The 9,075-nt window shown below is 38.9% G+C and overlaps 1 pseudogene; it reads right to left on the bottom strand.

Annotated features, from left to right (window-relative positions):
- Positions 1–1,968: 1,968 nt before the first annotated feature.
- On the bottom strand, positions 1,969–3,392 carry LOC103732267 (annotated as a pseudogene).
- Between the last annotated feature and the right edge of the window lie 5,683 nt (positions 3,393–9,075).

The following is a 9,075-nucleotide window of genomic DNA, read 5'->3' as shown; positions in this document are numbered from 1 at the left end:
ATCTTTTTTCAAAAAAAGAAATCTTCCCCTGTACCAAGTAGTTCCCTTAATTACACCTCATGGTACCTAAGACCTCCAAATTAATAATTTCTTAGAATTAAAATATTGTTTTTCACAGGTATTAAAATATAAATATGTATGGGTGAAGTGAAAAATAGTCAGTCAGTAAACATCTCAAAGATCACTGGCTAATCAAGTCCATATACCACAGGAAAGGACAGAAAAGACCCATGAAGTACACACTGAAGCAGGCCAGAGGCAGGGAATGTAGCTCACTGGTAGAGTGATTGTCAGCATGTGGGGGCCTTGTGCTAAGTCCCTAGTAACAAAATCAAGTAATCAATCGGTAGAAGGCATGAACAACAGATAAAAAGCTCCAACATGAATGAACATTGTGCTAAATAAAAAAAACCAGGTATAAAAACCTACATATTGCATAAATCAACATATCAATGCCTAAACCAGGCAACTATAGAGAGTAAATTAATAGTTGATTAGGGCTGAGGTCTGAGGATGGAGATCAAACCCTGATGAATATTGTTTCTTTTTGAGCTGATGATGCTCCAAAAATTGGATTATTATGATGACTGCACAATTAAAATATACTAATGCCATTGAATTTACATTCACAATGGGAAAAGCAGTATGTGAGTTACATCTCGATAAAATGGTTTAAGATGGTCGGTTTAAAGATGGCCGGTTTAAAGATGGTCGGTTTAAAGATGGTCGGTTTAAAGATTGTCGGTTTAAAGATGGCCGGTTTAAAGATGGCCGGTTTAAAGATGGTCGGTTTAAAGATGGCCGGTTTAAAGATGGCCGGTTTAAAGATGGCCGGTTTAAAGATGGCCGGTTTAAAGATGGTTGGTTTAAAGATGGTCGGTTTAAAGATGGCCGGTTTAAAGATGGTCAGTTTAAAGATGGCCGGTTGACATGTTTGTCAATTCTAGCACCTTCTCTTCCTTTGTCCTTTTTTTTTTTTTCTGTCTTTTGGCCACTTAAACAATTCCTTCTATGAAGTACTTTAAAGCTCACCTTGTCACGTTAGAACCAAGACTACCTCAAATTTTCTTTTAAAAAGTGCATTATCGGGGCCGGAGCACTGGATCAGTGGTTTGCTGTTCTTTGCAGAGGACCTGAGTTTAGTTCCCAGCATCCACATGGCAGCTAACAACTGTTTGTAACTCCACTCCAAGGGGATCCGACACCCTCTTCTGACCTCTGCAGGCACTGCACAACATAAGGACACTTACATGTGTAAGTTTTTTTTTAATTTTGTAAGTATTTTATTTTGTGTATATGGGGCAATTCACTCATACACATAAAATAAAAAAAATTTAAAGTGCATTATATGCAATACAAATATAAAACTGAGTAGGAGGAAATTACAATTATAAAATTATGACTTGTTTTATGAAATCTTCCTTAGTTTCTTTAAATTAGTAATTTGCCTAATAGATTTTTTCCCCAATATTTCTCTACTTTATTAAAGTTAACCACCATGGTATTTATGTCTCTAAATATTTCAGTTTTCAGTGATGCTTAATTTTTTTCCATGAGTTAATTGAGGTACATTGGTTTATATTTTATAGAAAAATAATTATCTCTATGACACAGATTGGAAAAGGAGAGTCTGTAAATGTTACAAAGATGATTTCAAACTTCAGCTAACCTCTTTCCAAACTGCAACCACTCATTTAGCCTTTATGACAAAAGAGATCAAAAGCAACTACTTACACATATCTGTGTGATAGTCTGTAACTTAGAAATCCCCCAAAGTATGTAAACTGTGATTATTGAAAAGCTCAGAACGCTGGCAAGGCTTGACTGTAAAGTGTTTAACAGAAGGCTACAAATGTTGTTTTCCTAAGAGGAGCTGGGAACTACAGGTGTCACATAGTAGTGCATTGAAATGGCATTTCCCAGTGCAAGTGAACGCTGCACAGAAATCAGGTCGTCTCCTCAAAGCAATCATGTTGGATAAGCTTCCACTATCCTGCATGACCCCGCCCTCCAGCTGCACAGGCAGCCACTAAGGCATAGTGGCTTCCATCCTTACGCAATCTGTTGGCACCAACCCGCAGCCAGTGGCTCCAAAAGGGTGTCCCAGAGACAGTGATCCACCCCAGATATTCAATTTCTCCAGAGGAGGTGTCTAGCCTTGGCTTTCCTATGCATGTCATGTAGTTTTGCGCAAACCAATCAGAATCCATGGCTTTAAAATTAGCCAAAATCTGACCTGAGAAGGCTTCATGAAATTCAAAAGCATCAATAACATTCATGGTTAATCCTGCCTTTTCCAGAACTTTTGGAGTAGCATATGTTGGTCTGAGTAAAACCTGATCTTTTGAATCCTGGAACACATATATAAAATCCCTCAGATATGCCTTTGGCTTGTAACCCGTAGCCAGAGCTTTGTCTTCTGACATAATCAGCATTGCAGAAGCCCTGCCCATCTGGAAAGAAGTATTTGCAGCTGTCACTGTGCCATAGGGTTTGACGAATGCAGGTCTTAGTTTTGACCACTCTGCTCCAGTGAGGAAGGGCAGATGCCATTACCTTTGGTGACTGTGTCCTCTCCTGGTTCTTTGAAGGATACAATATCAGAAAGGTGACGTTCATCCTGTACCTTCTTGGCCAGATTGTGAGAGCATATTGCATATTCACCCTGTTCCATCTGAGAAACAGCAAAGGCAGCAGCTAGTCAGTCTGCAGAGTGGTCCATGGTCTCCTTAGTGGAGAACTCAGCCACTGCGGGGAGCTCAGGTGATAGAAAATTCAATCTGAATTTAGAGAGTAAAGACAGTCGCTGACCCAGAGTCTTGGCTTTATTGAGATCAAACATCATTTTTCTCATTTTCCCTGAATGACAAATAGGAATGTCAGACATTAACTCAACACCCCCAGCTGCAACCACATCACACTGGCCAGAAGCAATCAGGCCAGCAGCCATGGTCAGGCTTGGTTTGAAGAGATGCAAGCCAAGGAGAGACAGTGTGAGCAGGAGTCTTATCAGAGAAGCCAGCTCCGTGCACAGCCTCTCTAGCCACATTGCTTGTTTTCACTTCTTGAGTAACTGTACCAAAGATGATATAATCAACAACATCCTTCGGAATATTGGTCTGATGCAACAAACATGAAAGTGCAGCTCTAGACAAGTCATGTGGCATCAGGTCTTTTTACGAAGCGCCTGACAGCAAAAATGGAATGCGGACACCTTCCACAACCACCATATTCTTTACATTGGGTTTTGCTAAGGTCTTCTTTGATTTAGTTTGGGCAGCTGGGGCAGCTTGTAGTTGGGAAAAACAGCTCAGAGGTCTTACAGAAAATCTGACAGTCCATTTTGATATAGCAGAAAGGTTTTTAAAAGTGGAAGTCAAGATTGAAGTCATTCTGAAATCTCAGTTTTCCTTGTGAAGGCAGCCACTCCCAGGCAGGCTCTATGAGGAGTGAAGTTGCCTAATAGACTTTTAAGTCTATGTGTATGAAAGATTTGCTGAAAGATCCAGGCAGATTGTCTTTGTACATTTTGTACTGTGATAACAGAATACCTGAGACCAGGTAATTTTTAAGAAGCAGAAATCTGTTTCTTACCATTTGAGAAGCTAGAAACTCAGGAGACCCAACGTGGCTAGGGCCATCATGCTGCATCATCCCAATGTGTAAAGTAGGAGAGAGAGAGCAAGAGTGACAGAAGTGGGGAGAGAGAGAAAAAGACCAGACCCATCCTTTTATTAGATTCTAATCTATGATTGCTAACCCCCAGACTGGCAACGACATTATGAAATTTTCATGAATGAAAATTCATGAGGCCAGAGCCCTCTTGACCTAATCACCCACTACAGGTCCCATGTTTCCACAGTATTGCATCAGGATTAAGTTTTTAGTACATAAACTTTGGCAGACACATTGAAACTCTAACAGGGTTGGAGAAAGGAACTGGCCCAAGAGGGCCGCTCAGCAAAACTACAATACCCCTGCATCCCCAAGAACAAGATGCCGCCAATACCAAAAACTTTAATATGTAGTTCAGTTCCTGACTGCAGGAACTAAAGTGTAAAAAAGCAGTAGTGAAAAGATAAGTATAAATGGATACTATCAATTGTCGTTATTGGAAATTACTATACACCAAACACTTCACCATTTGTTACACACACATTCAGTTAATCCTATGGGCATTACCATTTCTACAGACATTACCACTTTCATACAAAGAAACTGAGGCTCATAGAAGTTAAATAAGTTGACAAAAGCCTCACAACTAGTAGAATGATCCCTATCTATATAAGATATATATTTACTTAGTATTATTTATCTCTCTCTCTCTCTCACACACACACACACACATACACACACACAGACATACACACATATGATGGTATCAGACCCTATACTGCAGGTAAAGGAAGAATCCTGGAAAGTTAACTTGTGTAGACTGAATCCCAGAAAATATCTATGAATGATGTGCTCCTTTGAAACCTGATAGTTGCTCAGTGTAGCATTGAGACTGATATTATCAATGATGGGCCAGTTGCTTTTTATTTTCTTATCTTTGCTTGTTCTGTTCCAGATAGTTGAATCTCTTTGCCCAGGGGATAAAAACGTACCTTAGACCTTTCCCTCATAACAAAAAGAAATGCGTCTTATTACTACTCATTTTCTGACAACCCCTGCACTGTGATTTGTCCATCTTTGATCAAAGGTCCTTCCCGAGAAGACTGATTTTATGAAATTCCCTGAACTGTGTTAAATGGCACCACATTAGCATCAACATGAATGAGGATCGAGGGGTGGGCTGGGCACAAAAGCTTGGCCTCTTAGGAGTTGCCACTTGGATACTTTCTCAGCACTGATTCAGAGGCAGGAGAGAAGGCTCATAGGGGATTATGTCAGGGGAGAGAGCTGACTGCCTCTTACATCCATAATTATATGTGGCATTTTGGCTCTGTAATTAAATTCAAAATAAATCACATGTGGCAATTTGCTAAATTTAAATGCTGTTACAAAAAAGCAAGAAAGATCAGTGAATGAAACAAGCCTCTGAACTTATGGGCATGATTTGAAGAAAGATGGCCATTCACTCGGACTAGCAAAAAGAAGCACAGGAGAACTTAACGCTGCTGAATCTAGTTGTGATGAGGCCATTCGAATCTGGGCCTGTGAACTGGATTACACAGGAAATAATTGCAATGAACCCTCACATGTAGGAAACTCAAAATTTTAAGTTTAAGATAAGTAACATTCGTAGTCTGGTTTCTATGTACTTTCTGCATGATTTAAGGTCTTTTGAGAGTTGCATATAATATTTGTTACAATCTAACCAGATTTTTCTGTTTTGGAAGTAGCCGAGGGACAGAGAAGAGATTTATTCAAATTAGCATGAGAACTGGGATAAATGCCCAACTGTGTGTAGCCGTTACTTCAGCTCACTGAACATTCTTTGGTCATTTCAATACCTGTGTGTAACGGTCATCTCAGGATCACTGAGCATTTTCTGGTTGAAAGGTGCTCTCATGTTCTGTATTTGTTTTTCTCATTGCTGTGGCAAAATACCTGGCAGAAGCAACGTAAGGAAGGAAGGATTGGTTTCAGCTCACAGGCTGAGGGCACAGTCCATTATGGTGGGGAAGGTAAAGCAGTTTGAGGCAGCTGGTCACGTTGTGTCTGCCATCAGGAAACAGAGATGAATGCTGGTGTTCCACTCAGGAACCGCTGTCCTCAGGATCAGCAGGCAAGGATCACTAGGGACGGCTTTGAGGGCTTCGTCCATAGCATCTAACCTCACTAATAGTCAAAGAAGCACAGATAAAAATAGATTTCAATTTAATCTTTTTATAGATGTTGAGATCCATAAAAATCCAAGTCCTTCAACATAGTAATCTCAGTGCTAAGAATTCATCATAAGGAAGCAACCATAACAAAGAAAGTCTATACTCATGAACATGACTATTAAAATATTAATTGTAATAGAAAACTGAGAGGAATTGTAAAACAATAATTCAAAAAAAAGAACCCTTAGGCTTATCCACTTTGCAAAATATTTTAATTTTTACCTTTAAAATAGATTATCATGTAAAATCCCTATCTTAATACAAAATGAAAAATAAAGAAAAAGTATGTAAATTATAATTTCTGTCAAATTAAAATCTTTATAAGGTTAAAAGACTAAAATAATTATTCCCAAGTGCTATCAATAATTGAATTTGACAGGTGGAATTGTAGATGATTTTGTCTTCTGTTAACTTCTTTCAACTTTTTGAGAACTTTAACTGTTAAAATAAGAAAAAATACAAAAACTGATCACACACAGAGATATGTATAGGTACAGAAAGGCAAAACCCTCAGAAAAGTTGTTGGGTTTTTGCCACAATCATTTTCTGTGAATTTAAGACTTCCCAAATCTGTTTACCCAATTCCTTACCTTCAAAAGAGAATATGAATCTACATATATTATATTGTGTCTCTATAGTTCTGAAAGTACTTTACAGCTGCTTCAAAGTTATTGTCAGTATATTCCTGTACTGTGTTATTCCTATTGCAGAGTTAGAAAATTTAGGCTTGCAGATTCACTGCCGAGGCTGAAGAGCAAAGGGTGGGATGACAGGAGGAACTGGTACTTTGCAGTTTCTCCTAAAGTTAAACATAAACTTAGTATATGATCCAGAATGCAATTCCATGCCTACAGATTTAAATGTTCTAAATGAAATGAACACTTAATAGTTATACAAAAACGTGCACATATACCTTTGTATCCCTGGGTGGCATAGCCACCAGCTTTCTGGGGTCAGCATCTTTAATGGATAAGTTTAGCAGCCCCCACCACACCTTGACTCTCCCAGCCTCATTCACCCTCCCAGCTTCCCCACCCCATCTGTCCTCTTAGTCTGGGCACTGGCCCATTTCTTGTTTTGGCACCCCAGACCCCTGGACTCACCTCTTGGCCCAGAATCCCCACTGCTTCCTGATCCTTTGCATCCAGACCAGCCCAACTCTTCCCTGTAGTCTCCAGGAGCCCCTTGGGCCCGTTCCTGTCCCCACCTCCCTTTGCGTCCCTAGGCAGCACAGCTACCAGCTTCCTGAGGCCACCATCTTTCCTGGAGGGATCCAGACCTTAGGAGAAAGGCTGAAAGCATCCGAACCTCATCTGACTTGGGCCTCTGTGGGAACTCGTGAGCAGCAAGACAAAGCAATTTGGCCACTCCAATATAAAATCAAAAGAGAGAACCTGAAGCCTAGACCAACCAGCTTTTCATCCCTAACAAGTAAACCACAAAGGCACATAAAGTTTACAAAAAGAAGCAGACCTAAACTCAACAAAGGAAGGCTTGAGTCTCATACAAACCAGAAACTACAAAAGAAATCCACATGTCAAAGTCACAGAGAAAAAAAATGATAACATGAAAACCTGAAATAATATATCCACACCAAATACCAACAGTCCTCTAGAGGAGTACAATGAGAACCCCCTAGAGATAACACAGGGCATGGAACTAAAAAGAACAATTATAAACAGGATAAAAGAATTTGGCGAATTTAAAGAACACACAAACAAAGAAATCAAAGAACTGAAGGAAGATAGGGATAAACTTCTGAATGAATTCAGAAAAGAGTTAGAAATATTGAAGAATACTTAGGCTGAAATGAAGAAGGAAATGAAACAGTAAGCCAATTAGAAACAACAGGAGAAAACCTCACCAATAGGATGAATGAAATGAAAAACAGAATATCAAGACTGATAGATAAAGTGGACAAATTAGACCACTCAAGCAAAGATTATGAAAAATTTAAGAAAACACAAGAATGGAATATGCAAGAATTGTGTGACACCATAAAAAGACCAAACTTACGAATCATAGGCATACAGGAAGGAGAAGAATCTCGGGATAATGGACTGGACCAGATCTTCAATAGGATTGTAGAAGAAAATTTCCCCAAATTAAAGAAAGACATGCCCATACAAATACAAGAAGCATTTAGAAAACCAAATAGATAGGACCAGAAAAGAAACTCTCTATGGCACATTATAGTAAAAACACTAAATGTACAAAACAAAGAGACAATACTGAAAGCTGCAGAAGATAAACAAGTCACATATAAAGGAAAACCCATCAGGATTACAGCTGACGTTTCAGTGCAAACTATGAAAGCCAGAAGAGCCTGGACCAAAGTATTTCCAGTTCTAAATGACCACAGATGCCAACCCAGATTACTTTACGGGCCAAAATGTCTATTATTGTCGAAGGGGAAAGAAAAATCTTCCTTGACATAAGTAGACTGAAAGAATTCATGTCCACAAAACCAGCCCTTCAGAGAGTTCTTGAAGCAATACAAAGAGCTGAAGAAAGGAACAACTATACCCAAGGGGTTGCAGAAAGAAATTTATGAAGTTATAATTCTGGAGATCCACAGCTATACCAAGAATGTGAACAGAAATAAAAAATGACAAGAATCAATACATATCTTTCACTAATAACTTTAAATATCAATGGACTGAACTCCCCAGTCAAAAGACACAGACTAGTTTAATGGGTTAAGAAACAAAACCCATCTTTTTGTTATCTGCAAGAAACTCATCTCACTTACAAGGACAGGACTTATCTTAAGGTGAAAGGATGGAAAAAAATATATACCAAGCGAATAATACTAAGAAAAAAGCAGGTGTTACAATTCTAATATCTGACAAAATAGACTTCAAACTAAAACTAATCAGAAGAGATAAAAAGGGCCACTTCATTCTGATCAAAGGAAAAATTGACCAAGAAGATATTACAATCATGAACATATATTCACCAAACTCTGGTGCACCCAACTTCATAAAAACAGTATTACAGGACTTTAAGACTCAGATTAATCCCAACTCATTAATAGTAGGGGACTTCAATACCCCATTGTCACCATTAGATAGGTCAACAGGGCAGAGAGTTAACAGAGAGACATCTGAATTAAACAATAGCATATATCAAATGGGCCCAAGAGACATCTACTGAATATTCCACCCAAGCACCAAAGAATATACTATCTATTCAGTGTCCCATGGAACTTTCTCCAAAATCAACCATATACTGTGGCACAAAA

Source organism: Nannospalax galili, unplaced genomic scaffold (assembly GCF_000622305.1).
Source record: "Nannospalax galili isolate Female #2095 unplaced genomic scaffold, S.galili_v1.0 scaffold1895, whole genome shotgun sequence".
In the NCBI taxonomy this organism is placed as follows: domain Eukaryota; kingdom Metazoa; phylum Chordata; class Mammalia; order Rodentia; family Spalacidae; genus Nannospalax; species Nannospalax galili.
This window is presented reverse-complemented; position numbering and strand designations above follow the sequence as displayed.